The sequence below is a fragment of the Oryctolagus cuniculus genome, chromosome 11, assembly GCF_051225735.1.
Source record: "Oryctolagus cuniculus isolate XC-2025 breed Fujian yellow rabbit chromosome 11, ASM5122573v1, whole genome shotgun sequence".
NCBI classification, from domain to species: Eukaryota; Metazoa; Chordata; class Mammalia; order Lagomorpha; family Leporidae; genus Oryctolagus; species Oryctolagus cuniculus.
In genome coordinates this window covers 92,228,547-92,244,956 of record NC_142877.1, presented here as the reverse complement: position 1 = coordinate 92,244,956, position 16,410 = coordinate 92,228,547, and the positions used below count along the sequence as shown (strand labels likewise).

General features: G+C 47.8%; 2 pseudogenes; both read right to left on the bottom strand.

The window, feature by feature from the left end:
- Window positions 1-645: 645 nt before the first annotated feature.
- Window positions 646-1,497, bottom strand: LOC149123562 (carboxy-terminal domain RNA polymerase II polypeptide A small phosphatase 2 pseudogene; annotated as a pseudogene).
- An 11,408-nt stretch (window positions 1,498-12,905) lies between these two features.
- Window positions 12,906-14,331, bottom strand: LOC138844406 (ATP-dependent RNA helicase DDX19B pseudogene; annotated as a pseudogene).
- Window positions 14,332-16,410: the final 2,079 nt, after the last annotated feature.

The following is a 16,410-nucleotide window of genomic DNA, read 5'->3' as shown; positions in this document are numbered from 1 at the left end:
GGTGTGCCGGCGCCGCAAGGCGGAGGATTAGCCTAGTGAGCCACAGCGCAGGCCTATAAACAGAATTTAAAGAACAAGGGTCAGGAGAACGGAAATCAGCTCTTGTCCTCTTCCGGGGCGGGCCGAGGACCACCTGCCCTACAAGGTCAAGACTGCGGTGAAAATGTGAAGGGAGGCCTGGCGGGAGCCGCGGGGAGGCACGGAGAGGGAGTCTGCCAGGCACTCGGCTGGAGCCACAGGGTTCTGGAAACGGGGTGCAACTTCCCACAAGTGTCATGTTTCTGTCTGCAGCAGCGGGCTGAGGAAGGGTTTCAGAAAGGTGTGTGCCCGAGGCGCCCCGAGGCGGCCTCTGCCCTTCCTCCCTCCTTGGCACTGAGGGGCGGCCATGATTTGGCAACGGAGCTTGCAAGTCTTCAAGCCTGCGGAGCCCAGCGGCTCCTGGGGGACACAAAGGAGACCAATTACCTTGGGAAGAATCTTGATCTTTCAGCGACTCCCCTGCCCCCAAACATGGCACATCCTGGGGCAGCCGCTGTGTGCGGGCCCACACCCCAGCGAGCAGGCGGCTCAGGGCGGCTGTGCTGTGCGCCTGCACCGTCTAACCTGCCCTCCCTCTCCGCGCTCCTTCCAGGCCCGGCTGGGTGAGGTCCTCCAGTTTCGGCTCGGTCTGTCTGGCTGGTTATAAAGGCACAGTGTGGGCGAGGCCCATGCCGGGAAGCTGGGAAGGCTACCGGGCCCTTCGCTGCCCGAGGCTGGTGTACGCGTCGTGTGCGCCACTCAGCTCCTAGAAGATGGGCATCAGATTCAGCAAGCAACTCAGTGTGTGCCACGTCGTCAAACCAGGGCTGCACGGGCAGCGCGTTCTCCGGGTGGAAGCTGTAGGAGGCAGGCGAGCTGTCCAGGATGAGCATTCTCAGGTCCCTTCCCAGGCTGGTGTAGCAGCCCTGGTAGAAGACACAGGACTCGCGGGGGAGGCGCACCCGGAGCACCACACAGCGGATCAGCGGGTCCGTCACAGGGTCTGTGTACCTGGCCAGGCTGGCAGTGAAGAGAACACACTGGAAGAGCGCCCCCATTCGTCTCAGGAACTCGCATGTACCCCCGGTGAGTGGTCCCCTCCATCTCCACAGGCACGATGAAGTCAGCGTTGTTGATGGGCTCAGAGGAGCTATGCCCAAGGGTGTCGTCCAGGTCCGTGTCCACCCAGATCCTTCCTTGAGCTTCTTGGGTCACCTCTGGGAGCAGGCAGGCCCCTGGGATCTGGTCAAACTGGAGGAGAACCGACTCAGCAATGGTGTTGGCTTCCTCCTCGCACGCGGTGAGCTCAGTGGAGGAGCTGGATTGGCCGACCTGCTGGGCACGAAAACAGCAGACAAGGGCCTTAAAGATGTTGCGCCCACGGGACTTCTTAGGAGAGGGTTTGAAGACCAGGCCTTGCGTGGTGAGCACCAGGACGTCTTCTCTCTGCGCCTGGGTGATGATGGAGCCATGTTCCATCTAACAATCCCGCAGGCCCTGGGGCTGGCTGTGTGGGAGGGTCGGCGGGGCACAGGCTGAGCTGGGCTGGGCTGGGGGGCCTAGGCAGGGCCTGCTCCTGGCTCCACCTCCTGGAACTCCGACTCCCACAGCTGTTCACCTCCCCGCTCTGTTCCCTCCCCAGGCCGGGAAGGGAGGTGGCCTATATGGAGGGCCAGCAGCCCGGGGAACAGCTTCCCCCCGGGGTGCCCTCAGCCCCTATTCCCTGGTGGCAGCTCTGGGCTCCTCAGTTTGGGTCCCACATGGAGAATCCTGAGCTCTGGCGGTGCCCTTAACGTCGACAGCTTCCATGACATCCCAGGACCCACACGAAGCTTTCTGGTATCTTCTACATGCCCTTCCAAATGCTCCTCTCCTTCCGAGCCGTGTATGTTTGTCCTCCTGTATATATTCTCTACAATTTTCTTCTTTGGTCTGAGCTCCTGGATGCTGGCCATAGACACTGCAGGAGTGGGCTCCCTTTCCCTCCCAGTTGGACTTAATGATGGGAACACGTGGAAGTCACCAGTGCTGAGGAAGAGGAGAGAGCCTGGGGTGTTACTCCCTAGATCCCTCCCATCAGGGCTCCTAGGAGTAGGCAGTGCCCCTCTATCAAAGGCTCCTGCCGCTCGTGCAGACCCCAAGATTCCTGGTTCCTTCCTGTTGGCTCCCATGTTTCCCCTTGAGTTCTAAACAAGGAAATGGCTCTCTGCTTGCTGGCCCCTAGCATGGCACCAGGCCACTTTGGCTTTTCAGTCCTGCACATCTTGGTAAACACTTTCTCAATGAAGCTCTCGTCAGTGACCCTGTTATGTTGCTGCAGCTAGTCTCTGCCAGCTTATGTTGACAGGCAGGTACTTCAAAAGTTCAGAAAATATGGGATTAAGAGGTAAGTTTATTTTGGTGCCAAGAAAGTTTGAAATCCCTGCAGTTGGTCATGCATTTTCCATGAGTCTTTTACATGTTCCATTAACCTTTCTCCCTGTTCAAATGAATGGTTTTCAGACTTTTTGCCCTGCATATGCCATAAATTTAAAAAATTTTTGTGCTAAAGTAAACTCTTTTTATTTCATTTCCCCTGACCTTTTGAAGTACTCTTGCACTGTGTCCAACTTCTTTACTTACGGCTCTCCTCTCTCCTCTTCAGTACTGAGTGCTCCGACAATGGACAGTATCTGCAATGCAAGAGGTCTTCACAAAGTTCATGGAAAATTATGAAAAACTGGACTTCTGCTTTTTAAACTGAAATAAACATCCAGCTCCCTCATAATGCTCCTGGGGCAGCAGCAGATGGTAGCTCAAGTACACAGGTCCCTGCCATCCCCTTGGGAGATCTGGATGGAGTACCAGGCTCCTGGCTTCTTCAGCCTGGCCCAGCCCTGGCCATTGTAACCATCTGGGGAGTGAACTAGAGGATGGAAGATTCTCTGTGTGGGTGTCTGTGTGTCCCTATATCTGTCCCTCTCCTCTGTCACTCCACCTTTCAAGTAATTAAATAACTTTTAAAAAGAACCTTTCCATTTTGCAACTCAACTTTGAGATGAATATTCAGTGAGACCCACAAAAATGGTTTGTTGTTCCCTCCTTGGAAGTCCTGAGAGGTGGTGCATCAACCCTTCCCTTTAGAACATAGAAATGTTGAACTCTTCCTGTCTTGAGGCATTGGCAGATACTGGGACAAAGAAGGTAGGAAGAATCCTTCTATAACATCCTGACCCAAATGCACACATAGGCCAGGTAGATTCACCTCTGTAGATAAGGGTCCTGGAAAGATACATATGCATCAAAGTACTGATAGCACATCCATGCATTTGGTTGATCACATCAGTCCCTCTATTGACCTGTCAGAGATTGAGTCAGGTGAGCAGAACTGAGGCCTCATGGGCCAAATCCAGCTGACTGGGGAAGTTGGGAGCAATGTATTCTCCAGTTCCTGTTCCTATATGGAGGGACTTCCCAGGAGTGACAATCCTTTTACTGTTTCCTCTGTTCTTTCTCTTTCCTTGTCCACCAGGGGGCAGAGTTATCTGTAGACTTTGGAATAAGGGACCAGGCATACTCTGCTCATCTGCCACTCCACCTCTGTCTCTGTAGAGAGCAGAGATTTTGGTAGGTCTCTTGGCTGTAGGGTAAACTCTACCTTGCAGAGGTGAAGGGCTGGATTGGGAGAGAGGAGGATTAGAGCAATTCAGTAGCTTTCTAACAAGCCTATTTGGTTAAATGTATTTTAAAAAGCTCATGTAAATAGGATTAAAAGGTACATTTATTTTGTTGCAAAAATGTTTGAAATCCATGCAAATGATGGGGTCTTCAAAAATTAAGAGAGTGTATATTATGGAAAAAATTATGTATGGAGTTAAATTTTTTTCGCTTTCTATGAACTTGTTGAAGTACTCTTATATAGGTAGGCTAGGTTCTTTATTATCACATCATCAGGATCAAAGCTGATGTTCTGAGCTCAACCTGAAACCTGTATAACTCAATGGCTCTCCATTTGGGTGGGAGAAAGAGGTCCTCCTGTGGAGCTTATACACCATCACAGTCCACAGACTGACTTCCTTGTGTTTCCTTTCCACATAGGGAGACTTTAACTACAATTTTGGATTTTGAGCTTATCTTTATCGTTTCAGAGAGTTGGGAGTATGGGCTCCATTTTCCATGGTATTGATTCCTGAGGCTAAATAGCAGCCACTGCCTTTTTTTTTTTTTTTAAGATTTATTTATTTATTTGAAAGTCAGAATTACATGGAGAGAGGAGAGGCAGAGAGCGAGAGAGGTCTTCCATCCAATGGTTCACTTTCCAATTAGCCGCAATGGCTGGAGCTGCGCCAGTCCTAAGCCAGGAGCCAGGAGCTTCTTCCGGGTCTCCCACATGGGTACAGGGGCCCAAGGACATGGGCCATCTTCTACTGCTTTCCCAGGTCATAGCAGAGAGCTGGATCAGAAGCGGAGCAGCCAGGACTCATACTGGCGTCCATATGGGATGCCGGCACTGCAGGCAGTAGCTTTACTCACTAAGCCACAGTGCCGGCCCCCATCAACAAACACTACCTTTGAATGAAGCCTGGATGTGCCAGCCCTTCCCAGGCCCCATGTGGCTAGAGTTGCTGGGTTTGGTCAGTATAAATAAAAGTCACCCAGTTTAAACTTGAAGTTCAGATGAGTAGTGATTTTATTATGGCGTTTCCAGTGTAAGCATGTCCAATGTAATTCACATGATTCAGTTAGGCCACCTCTGTTGTATCTGGCAACATACATCACTCATTTTTGTTATCCATTGGGGTGCAGAAGGTAAGGAGTTTTCTTCCCTTGTCTTCATTTTTACTTATCTTTATGTGCCCAATACCTAATACACTGCACAGTAGGGTGCTCAGTAATATTTGTAGAATGAATACAAGGGTACTTCAGAAAGCTCACAGAAGGAAAAGGTAGGCTTATATAAAAAATTTTTTTGAAATCCATAGTTCTTTTTCTTCATATCTATTTCCACAAACATTTTGAGGTACTCTTTTGTAGCAATAGAGCCTAAAGACCAAAATCAGGTTTCATAGAGAACGTCTCTAGTCATGCATGAAGATGATAAAGTTGCCATCATTCAAGGAGCAGCCTGAGCTCAGTGCTGGCTGTGTGACCTGTAGGTTCGGTGCAGTCCCTGAGTAGCTGAATGCAGTTGGACATGTCAACAAGCCTTTATAGACCTCTGGCTTCCCATCTCTGAAAGGCAGGAATTGAAATATTGCTCTCCAGGCCTTGTACTGAAGCTAATGTTAATTTTGTTGTTGTTCTGAACATTCACCATATAGAATCTTCTGTCTACCAGTTCACTCCCCAAATGGCTACAATGGCTGGGCCTGGGCCATGCTGAAGCCAAGAGCCTGGAACTTCATCTGGGTCTCCCACATGTGGACAGGGGCCCAAGGATTTGGGCCATCTTCTGCTTTGTTTATTTTGTCTAAGAGGGAAAGAGAGTAAGAGAATCTCCTACCTGCTGGTTCACTCCCCAAATGACTATACCAGCCAGGGTTGGAACAGGCCAAAGCTGGGAGCCAGGAGCTCAATCCAGACCTCCACCATGGCTGGCAGGAACCCAGGCCCTGCTGCCTCTCAGGGTCTGCATTAGCAGGCATCAAGAGCAGAGGTAGGACTCAAACCCAGGCACCCCAATACCAGATGCCAGCACCTCAACCGCTAGGCCAAGTGCTTACCCCAGGAGTTTGTTTTGTAACTGCACACTAGGAAACCTGTTCTTTGGTTAATACAAATGCTACATGTATTTTCAGTTGGTGTAAATGAAAACTCAAACCACTGGTATAATAAACTTGGGCATCACTGTTTCCCAGGGAGCCTTTTGTCTCTGCCCTCCCTCTTTGCTCATTTTATTCTTCCTCAGATTGGCATTCACTGTGGTGACAAGATAGCTGCCAATGGCAGGTGCCACTAGATGTTTCTGTTCATTTCTGCGGTGATAGCATCAATCAATTACCACAGAACCCACAGAACAAAACAGTTTCCCTGCCAAGTAGAACAACTGTGAAGACATCTTTATGATCAAGGAAATGTCATGGTCTGGTTGGATTAAGCCTGTAAGGATCCAGTCAATGGAACATAATTCAATTAACCCGACTTCTCCGGAAACACAAGAGGAAAGGTGAATTCAGCCCAAATGAAAGACTGCTGTTGAAGAGTGCAGAGAAGGCATAGATGTTGGTGAGCTATGAAAAAGAAGTGTACCCACAAACAATCAGGAAGGACCGAACAGAAGATGGCGCCTTAGAGCTGAAGAGCTTAAGAAGGAAATGGGTAGGGCCAGCACCACGGCATAGAAGTTAAAGCTGCTGCCTGTAGCACCAGCATCCCACGTGGATGCCAGTTCAAATCCCAGCTGCTCCACTTCCGATCCAGCTGCCTGCTAATACATCTGGAAAAGCAGCCAAAGATGGCCCAAGTCTAAAGTCTTATCTGAGATTCAAGGCAGACTCCTTCTAGAGGTGAGCCTCTATATGTAAAACAAGCCACACACTTCAAGATACAATGGTGAAACAGGCGTAAGATTAGCTTTTCTAGACAGGTCAGAAGAAGAGTCACCAGCCCGCGGATTATAAAACTCAGCAGAGCAGGCATTAATTTTTAAAACTTCAGTCTGAAACCTGTGTATTGTGGTAAGCAGTGAGCCCCCAAGGCCTCAGGCATTGCCACTTCCATGGTTTTGCAGGTCACATCCCATGTAGCTACTCAGCAGTTGGTGCCCACAGGTTTTCCACGGTAGTATTGCACACTGCTGTCAGCTCTCCCTTGCTGAGGTCTTGGCCACGCCCCCCCCTGCTCTTTAGGAATACTATTGGATAATCTCAGCCCCTTCAGCAGGCCCCTGCCTGGCCTTGTAGGCTTTCCTTTGGAATCTTGTTGGAAGCCACCATCTCACTGTAACTCTTGCATTCTGCATGCCTGCAAAATTTGCACTATATGGACTCTTCCAAGGCCTTCTACTTATGCAGTGTAGAGTGGTGGTGGAAGCCTCACTTGGCCCACCTGAACCACAGTTAGAGCAGCCAGATAGTACTTTGCTGGACAGCAGAATCCTGAGGCGGCCCTACATAGCAATCCTATGGAGAACACCCTGGGCCTGTTCCCCAAAACTAATCTGGTCTCCAAGGTCTCTGGGTCTGTGGAGGGAGAGGTGGATTCACAGATTTCTGAGATGTTCTCTGGCCTCTATCCCTTTGTCCTGATGCATAGCACCTGATTTCTTCTAGTTGTTAAGATCTCTTGCAAGTGATCTCTGGGCCATACATGGGTACATGCATTTTCTCTGCTCTTCTCATAGCCATGTTGCAAGTTTTCCAAATCTTTCTTCTCTACTTCCCTATGTCCCCAAGTCTCAATATACACAGAAATCTCACAGAAACCAGCCAACAATGACCATATGGCAGCCCGGATGCTGCTTTGTTTAGATATCTCATCTACCAATGATTCTACTTCATTGCTCCTGAGTTTGGCCTTCCAGGAAGCCTTAGGGCATATACACAATACAGATAGGTTCTTTGTAACAATGTGCCATATGTGGCCTTCCCAGTTTTTTTTTTTTTTAATTTTTTGACAGGCAGAGTGGACAGTGAGAGAGAGAGAGACAGAGAGAAAGGTCTTCCTTTTGCCGTTGGTTCACCCTCCAGTGGCTGCCACGGCTGGCACGCTGCGGCCGGCGTACCGCGCTGATCCGATGGCAGGAGCCAGGAGCCAGGTGCTTTTCCTGGTCTCCCATGGGGTGCAGGGCCCAAGCACTTGGGCCATCCTCCACTGCACTCCCTGGCCACAGCAGAGAGCTGGCCTGGAAGAGGGGCAACCGGGACTAGAACCCGGTGTGCCGGCGCCGCAAGGTGGAGGATTAGCCTAGTGAGCTGTGGCACCGGCCAGGCCTTCCCAGTTTTCAATAGAAGGTTCCCCATTCCATCTGAGACCTTGTCAGCATGGCCTCTACTGTCCACATTGCTTTCTGTTTTTTTTTTTTTTTTAATTTTAATTTTAACTTTTTTTTTTTTTTTACTGTCCACATTTCTACCAGCATTCTGATCATGATCACTTTGCTAATCTGTAACACATACTAGTTCTTCTCCAGTCTTCTGGTCTTTCACCAGAATCACATGCATTGGTTCATTTGCAGCACCTATATACTTTTCCCACCTCTACCTGTTACCTACTTTCAATGCCATTTCCATATTTTCAGGTACTCATGATTAGCAATCGTCCTACTCCTTGCGTTACTTGTTTTCTATCTGTATAACAGAATCATTCAGTTTGCAGTTCTGAAGGATCAAGGGTATGACAGTGGCATCTGGTCTGCTCTATTGCGGGCCTCATGGTGGTTGGCATCACAATGGCAAGATCATATACAGGAGTGGCAGGCACCACTTTAAACCATATCTAGACCATAGCAGGTGCATACAGATGGGGGGTAGGTAGAATTTGTGGCTGATATGGTGGTGTTTTTTTTTTTTTTTTTTTTTAAGTTTGAATGGGGCCAGCGCCGTGGCTCACTTGGTTAATCCTCCGCCTTACAGTGCCAGCATCCCATATGGGCGCCAGGTTCTAGTCCCAGTTGTTCCTCTTCCAGTCCATCTCTCTGCTATGGCCCAGGAGGGCAGTGGAGGATGGCCCAAGTGCTTGGGTGCCTGCACCCGCATGGGAGACCAGGAGGAAGCACCTGGCTCCTGGCTTTGGATAGGCGCAACACCGGCCATAGCGGCCATTTGGAGAGTGAACCAATGGAAGGAAGACCTTTCTCTCTGTCTCTCTCACTGTCTATAACTCTACTCATAAAATAAAAAAAAAAAGTTTGAACATTTCAATGGCCAAACTCTGTGGACTTGCAACTTTTCCTCAGTAAGTTAAACATAAGGGTGTATATTATGGCACAGTGGTTAAGGTGCCACTTGGGATGCCTCTGGTTCCAGTCCCAGATCCACTTCTGATCTAGATTCTGCTCATGTGCACCTTGAGAAGCAGTAGATTATGGCTCAAGCAGTTGGGTTCCTGTCACCCACATGGAAGACCTGGGTGGAATTCCCGGCTCAGCCCTGGATATTGGGGGAATTTGGTGAAACCAAATGATGGAGGTGAACCAAAGGATGGGATCTCTCTCCCCATCTCTCTGTTTCTCTTTCTCTTTGTAAAAAGGCAATAAGCTTAAAGCTTAAACAAAAAGCTAAGTGTACAATTACCATAGGATCCAGCAATTCCATTCCTGGGTGTAAAATACTGCACCATTTTACATTCCCACTAGCAGCTTATGAGGGTTTCAGTTTCTCCACATCCTCTCCGACTCTTGTTGTTATCTATGTTTTTGATCAGAGCCATTCTAGTGGTATAAAGTAGTAATTCCCTGTGGTCTTGATTACATTCCCCTAATGACTACTGATGTTGAGAATCTTTTCATACATTTATTGGTCATTTAAATATCTTCTTTGGTAAAATATCTGTTTAAATTATTTTCCCATTTTTTTAGTTGGGAGGAATACATATTTGTAGAAAAACAGTTGTGGGATGCAATAAGGAATGAGAGGAGGCACCAGTTTTAGAAAGGTGAGAGAACTGTATGAAAGGGGAAAAAAAAACCATGCAGTCACACACAGATTTTGGAGAAGAACATTCAAAGCAGAGGGAATAGCAAGGGCAATGAAAAAATAAAGCATGATGGATGGAGAATGACTAAAAGAGGAACTGCGGTAAATAGGGTGGTCTAGTACTGATTCAAGTCCTATCTGCTCTGCTTCTGATTGAGCTCCCTGCTAATGCGCTTAAGAAAGCAGCGGAGATACCCCAAGTACTTGGGTCCCTGCTATCCAAGTAGGAGATGGGGATGGAGCTCTGAGCTCCTGGCTTTGGCACAGACCAGCTTTGGACATTGTGGCTATTTGGGGAGGAGTGAGCAAGCAGATGGAAGATTCTCTCTCTCTGTCTTGCTTGCTCTCTTTCTCCCTCCTTCTCTCCCTCCCTCCTCCCCCCTCTCTCTTCCTCTCTGTCTCTCCCCCATCACTCTTCCCTTCAAATGAATTAATGAATGAGTGAATGAATGAATACCAACATAGCCTTAGAAGAGGAGATACCAGTTTCTCAGCATAGGTAAAACAACCAATTGCCCAGAGGCACTGTTGGCTCAGGACCAAGGACAGCATCAGTTTTCTGCCCGCCCCATTCATTTTAAGTACATCACACCAGCACACATGTGTATTTCATTCTTTACATTCCTACTACCACTACTCCAGCAATGCCAGTCCTTCATTCCTCTAGTGCTCTCCATTGTACTGAAGTTTGTCCCATGAATCTTTGTGTACTTCCGTTTCAATGTCTACCCCCAACTTTTTTTAATGTAGTAAAATACATGTAATATTTACATTATGAGCATTTTAAAGTGTGTAGTTAGTGATACTAACTGTACTAACTGTTCTATAACCATCACTGTCATCCACCTCCAGGACTTTTTCACCTGGACAGACCCACCATACCAATGAAATGGTAAACCACCATCTTCACACCCTTTCCCCAGCCCCTAGCAAATGCCGTTCTACTTCCTGTCTGTCTTCCTTAAATTTTGTGTAGTCTGCTGATGACCAAGAGATAGTTCACCCATATCGTAAGCATCACACTTAGGAATTTGTATTTACATAAATTCAAATTTTTGGGCCCCATTTCAGACTGACAAACAGAAACTTAGGTGGAAATCTAATAAATCTTTTGGGTAATTCTGATACCCACTAAAGTTTTAGAACAACTGATATAGTGTTTTTAATGTGAAAAAGTGGTTTTTAGTTCATTCATCAAGAGTAAAACTATCACCCCTATTTAATTCCAGAATATTTTCATCACCCCAAAAAGAAGTCCCTTTCTCATTGGTAGTCATTCCCTGTTCCTTCCTACCCCAGTCCCTGGAAACCACTTCTCCACTAATCAAACTACCTTTTAAAAATCATATTAGGGGCCGGTGCTGAGGCATAGCAGGCTAAGCCTCTGCCTGTGGCACCAGCATCCCACATGGTTGCTGGTTCATGTCCCAACTGTTCCTCTCTTGATCCAGCTCTCTGCTTATGGCCTGGGAAAACAGTGGAAGATGGCCCAAGTAGTTGGGTCCCTGCACCCACGTGGGACACCCAGAAGAAGCTCTTGGCTCCTGGCTTCAGATCGGCGCAGCTCCGGCTGTTGTGGCCAGATGGGGAGTGAACCATCAGATGGAAGACCTCTCTCTGTCTCTGCCTCTCCTCTCTCTGTGTAACTCTGATTTTCAAGCAAAATAAATAAATTTTCAAAAAAAGAAAAATAAAAAGAAACCTTTTAAAAGAATCATGAATAAAGATACTTTTCCCCTATAAAATTTTTTCTGATATAAAAACAACATTGCTAAGGATGAATCAAATGTTTTTATAATTGACATAGTAAAAATTCAGTAGTAAAATTATTATACAGATATTTGGAACATTTCTCTTCTTTTAAGATTTGTTTTTTAGGCCAGCGCTGTGGCTCAGTAGGCTAATCCTCCACCTTGCGGCACCGGCACACCTGGTTCTAGTCCCGGTCGGGGCGCCAGATTCTGTACTGGTTGCCCCTCTTCCAGGCCAGCTCTCTGCTATGGCCTGGGAGTGCAGTGGAGGATGGCCCAAGTGCTTGGGCCCTGCACCTGCATGGGAGACCAGGAAAAGCACCTGGCCTCTGGCTTCGGATCAGCGTGGTGTGCCAGCCACAGTGCGCCGGCCACAGTGGCCATTGGAGGGTGAACCAATGGCAAAGGAAGACCTTTCTCTCTGTCTCTCTCACTGTCCACTCTGCCTGTCAAAAAGAAAAAAATAAAAATAAATAAATAAATGATTTGTTGTTTATTTGAGAGGCAGAGTTACAGATAGAAAGAGGGGGAGACAGAGAGAGGTCTTCCATCTGCTGGTTCAGACCCCAAATGGATGCAATGGCCAGATCTTGGCTGGTCTGAAGCCAGGAACCAGGAGCTTCTTCATGGTCTCCCACATGGGTTCAGGGGCCCAAGTACTTGGGCCATCTTCCGCTGCTTTCCCTGGTGCATTAGCAGGGAACTGGATCAAAAGTGGAACAGCCAGGTCTCAAACTGGCACCCATATGGGATGCCGGTGCCACAGGAGGAGGCTTAACCTACTATACCACAGTGCCAGCCCCACATTTGGAACATTTCTATGGTTACTATGGACCTACTGTTTCACATAACATTTTGTGTTGTTGGTTTCAGCAATTGTTTCATGCAGTGAGTCTTTTTTTTTTTTTTTTGACTGGCAGAGTGGATAGTGAGAGAGAGAGAAAGGTCTTCCTTTGCCGTTGGTTCACCTTCCAATGGCCCAATGGCCGCCGCGGCCAGCGTGCTGCGGCTGGCGCACCGTGCTGATCCGAAGGCAGGAGCCAGGTACTTATCCTGGTCTCCCATGGGGTGCAGGGCCCAAGCACTTGGGTCATCCTCCACTGCACTCCCTGGCCACAGCAGAGAGCTGGCCTGGAAGAGGGGCAACCGGGACAGAATCCGGCACCCCGACCGGGACTAGAACCCGGTGTGCTGGCGCCGCAAGGTGGAGGATTAGCCTATTGAGCCGCAGCGCCGGCCTGCAGTGAGTCTTATCTCCCATTAGATTTTATTTTTTTTTCCAAAATGTAAATTTATTTGTATTCACACCTAATCTTCCAGAGGTGTGTGAACAATTTTTCTGCCATCTCCCATCATTTGCACAAATGTCTGTCAAGTGCAAATGTAATTTAAAGTGAGGTGAGTAGTTCCTCTCTACACGTACCTTTGTCTTCTCGGTGCCTGTCAGGGTCTGGGCTTTGAGAACGCTCATCACCGAGGTGGGAGCTGTGCCGAGGGTAGGCACCAGGGAGAGGCAGAGCTTTCAGTTGCCTATTTTCTCAGTCTCCTCCAAATCTTTCCATCTTCTTATTAAAATGCTCCGTATTATGTTCAGGAAGTTGACGCTGTGCTTGCCATCAATCATGCTCACAGCCAGGCCCCTCTTGCCAAGGTGGCCAATGCGGCCGACCTGGTGCAAGTAGGTATCACAGTCCGGGTTCCCATCCTTGTCTTTGGGAAGATCAAAGTTGATGACGACAGACACTTGTTCAACATGGGTACCACAGGGACACATCTTGGTGGTCACCAGGGCCTTCTCTTTGCTGTCTCGGAAGCATTCACTCACAGCGACCTTCTCCTCCAAAATCATTCTGCCACTCATCACGAACACCTGGTCTTCTTTTGCGAGCTCTGCAGCTAACTGGCTGGTTGTTGTGCAGGTGTGGCAGAAGAGCATGGCCTGAGCAATGGTGATGGCCCACACAGGTGGCCCAAGGCCTGCAACTTTGCATCTCTGTTGTTGCGCAGGGCATAATGCTTCTTCATGGTGTCCAGTGTCTCTTCCTCAGGCTTTAGTTTGATATCTTTAGGGTCTTGGACCACTTTCCGGGCAAACTTCCATAGAGAGCCTTTGAAAGTGGCAGAGAAAAGCGGCATCTGGGAATTCCTGGGCAGTGTCTTCAGGATGCAGATGCTCTCATCCTGGTGGCTCTGAGCAGCTGTCATCACATCAGCCTCGTCCAGAACAAACACTTGAATCTTCTGGAAGTCACCAGACTTGAGCGCGGAGCACCAGTCCAGGACAGGCCCTGGGCTGCCAATGACAATCTACTCACCCATCTTCTGACCACTTTCCAATTATTGCCTCGAATAGCACAAGCCAGCTTCAGTTCAGGATAAAATCTGCCCATCTGCTTAATCAGTTTTCCTGTTTGAAGGTCAAGTTCACATGTTGAGGAGAGATGGAGACACCAAGGGTACCTGTAGGTTCTACTTGGCTGAGCATGGTTAACATAAAGGCAACTGCTTTACCAGTACCAGACCAAGACTGAGTAGTTAAGTTCTGTGGGGGTTCAGTAGGCATCAAAGGCAAAGGAGTCTCTTGTGTCTTGGATGGGTGGTTGAAACCCTTGGCACAGACTCCCTGGATAAGTTGTGGTATCAGCCAGAGCTCTTTTGAGACTTCGCTGAGTAGAGTGAAATTGGGATCCCACTGCAGGACTTCCACTTGATTTGTTTTGTTGACAAGACGCTTCTGATCAGCTTGTCGGGCAAGGAGTGGGCAGTTCTGACCTCTTTCTGGTCTTTGTCTGTGTTCTCTGCATTAGCCTTGATCTTGGCAACAGCACCATTGGCATCTGGCTTGATTTTCTCTTTTTAAGATGCAAGATGCTCAAGTCAGCCATGGGCAAGGTGAGCGGAAACTGCCCCATGGCTCGACCTTGGACACAGCCTATAGCCGTGGCCATCACAGCTCATCACTCACTACAATGAGCACTGGCAGATGTACAAACGTATGAGAGCTGTAATGCAGCAGCATAAGACAGAGTGAGTGGGACTCTAAGTAGCATCCTGTGGGGACCCAAAGGAAGCAGTAATGTTATGTTTTTATAGGAGGGTAGGCTCAGGAAAAAGATGATTTCACATAAATATATTTTAATGTAAATATGTTTTCCCAGGTTTCTCTGTGTGGAAGTTGGAAGAAGAGAGGAGCACAGGCATTCATGGCTAGGGGAAGAGTTGAGGCAGAACCTCCAAAGTGTGGGTGTGCATAGTTGACTGAGATAGCGTGAGGACTGGCCCAGGGGAGCTGGGTGGTTGACATGAGATAGGGTTTGGTTTGAGGCATTTTGAAGTGCGCTTAAAGTGCACCTTAAAGAAGGTTTGTGGTATATGCTGGGTGGCTGCTGTATATTGGTGCATCTTATAGTAACCTAGAAAGCTGCTGAAAATAGGCAGATTTCTAGTATCCACACAGGATCTCAATCAGAACCTCTGGGGTGGGTCTGAAAATCTGTATGGTTAATAAGTCCCTTCTGGTTCTTAGGTGTTTATTGGCAGCGCACAGGGTGAACAGGTGGCAGGAGAGGCCCAAAGTCAGACAGGAAGGTAGGTGTAACTGAAATACTGTAGAAGGTGTATGAAGAGGGCGGCAGAGAGGCGGGAGCCACGAGGACAGACGAGGGGATGATAAAATACCCTATGAAGACACAGTTCATGGGATTTGAGAACTAAATGTTGACAGAAATGGGTCATTTGGTCTTTAAAAATGTGCTAATGCTTTAGTGACCTAAATTGGTCTGGTATTTTCCTGTTCATTTACTCCTGCACTTTGGAGCAGCTGAATGAGGGGTCTTCAGAAAGTTCATGGAAGTGGATATTGTAAAAACACTATGCACTTTTTCAAGTCTTATTTAATTAAAAACTAAAGGGGGTGAGAGAGAGGAGAGAGAGGAGAGAGAAAGAGAGAGAGAGAGAAATGAGTTAATCTTCCATCTGTTGGTTGACTTCTCAAATGTCCAAAACAGCTAGGCCTGGGCCAATCCAAAGTCAGGAGCATGGAACCCCACCTGGGTCTCCTACATGGGTGACAGGGACCCAGGTACTTAAAGTATCCCCTGTAGCCTCTCAAGGTGTGCTTTAGCAGGACGCTGGATGGAAAGCAAAGCCAGGACTTTAAACCAGGTACTTAGATATGGGATATGGGTGTCCCAAATTGCGACCTATAAAATGTGCTACAATGTCCACCCCTCAAATTTTTTGGAACTGAAATAAATGTATCATTTAATCCCATTTCCCCAGGAGCTCTTTGAAGTATCCGCATATCAAAAAGAATTCCTCCACCTGTATGGGAGCTGCCAAATACATTCAGTTCACATGCCATACAGTAATGTGAACACTAGGTGGCGCATTTGTGCTGCACCTGAATTTCTGATTTTGCAGGCAACCGCCAAAAAATGCCTTTTTTGTATTCAAGTGGATAAATTCAACTTCTGGCTTATTAGGAACCTGGAAAAGGAGAACTAATTAAAGACCAGTTTGCCTTTGCTAGTATTTGGTCATCAATGATACCTTGTAGGTTGTCAAACATTGATTTTGCTTGTGGCTTCCATCTGTGTGAACAATAAGCTTGCAATTTGAGGAGGTCCCTAATAATCAATGCAGCAAGCAAAACTATGTGGACTCAAGTAGGTTTGAACCTCTAAGCTTTGGTTGGTTGTAGAAGTGAGGAAAGGAGTGGGCATTTAGCATAGCCATTAAGGTGCCTCCTGGGACGCCTACATATATTCATATTGGAGGGCCTGGATTCATGTCCCAGCACCACCAATCCCAGTTCCAGATTCTTGTTAATGTGTACCCTGGGGCATGGTGGGTCAAGTAGTTTAATCCCTGCCGCCACAGGAAAGACCTGGATTGAGTTCCAGGGTCCTGGTTTTGGACTTGGCCCAGCCTTGGCTTTGGTGGAATCAAGTAGGATGATCTCTCTCTCTTTCTCTATCTCTGCATTTCAATTAAATAAATAAATTTTTCTAAAAATTTTTTAAAGG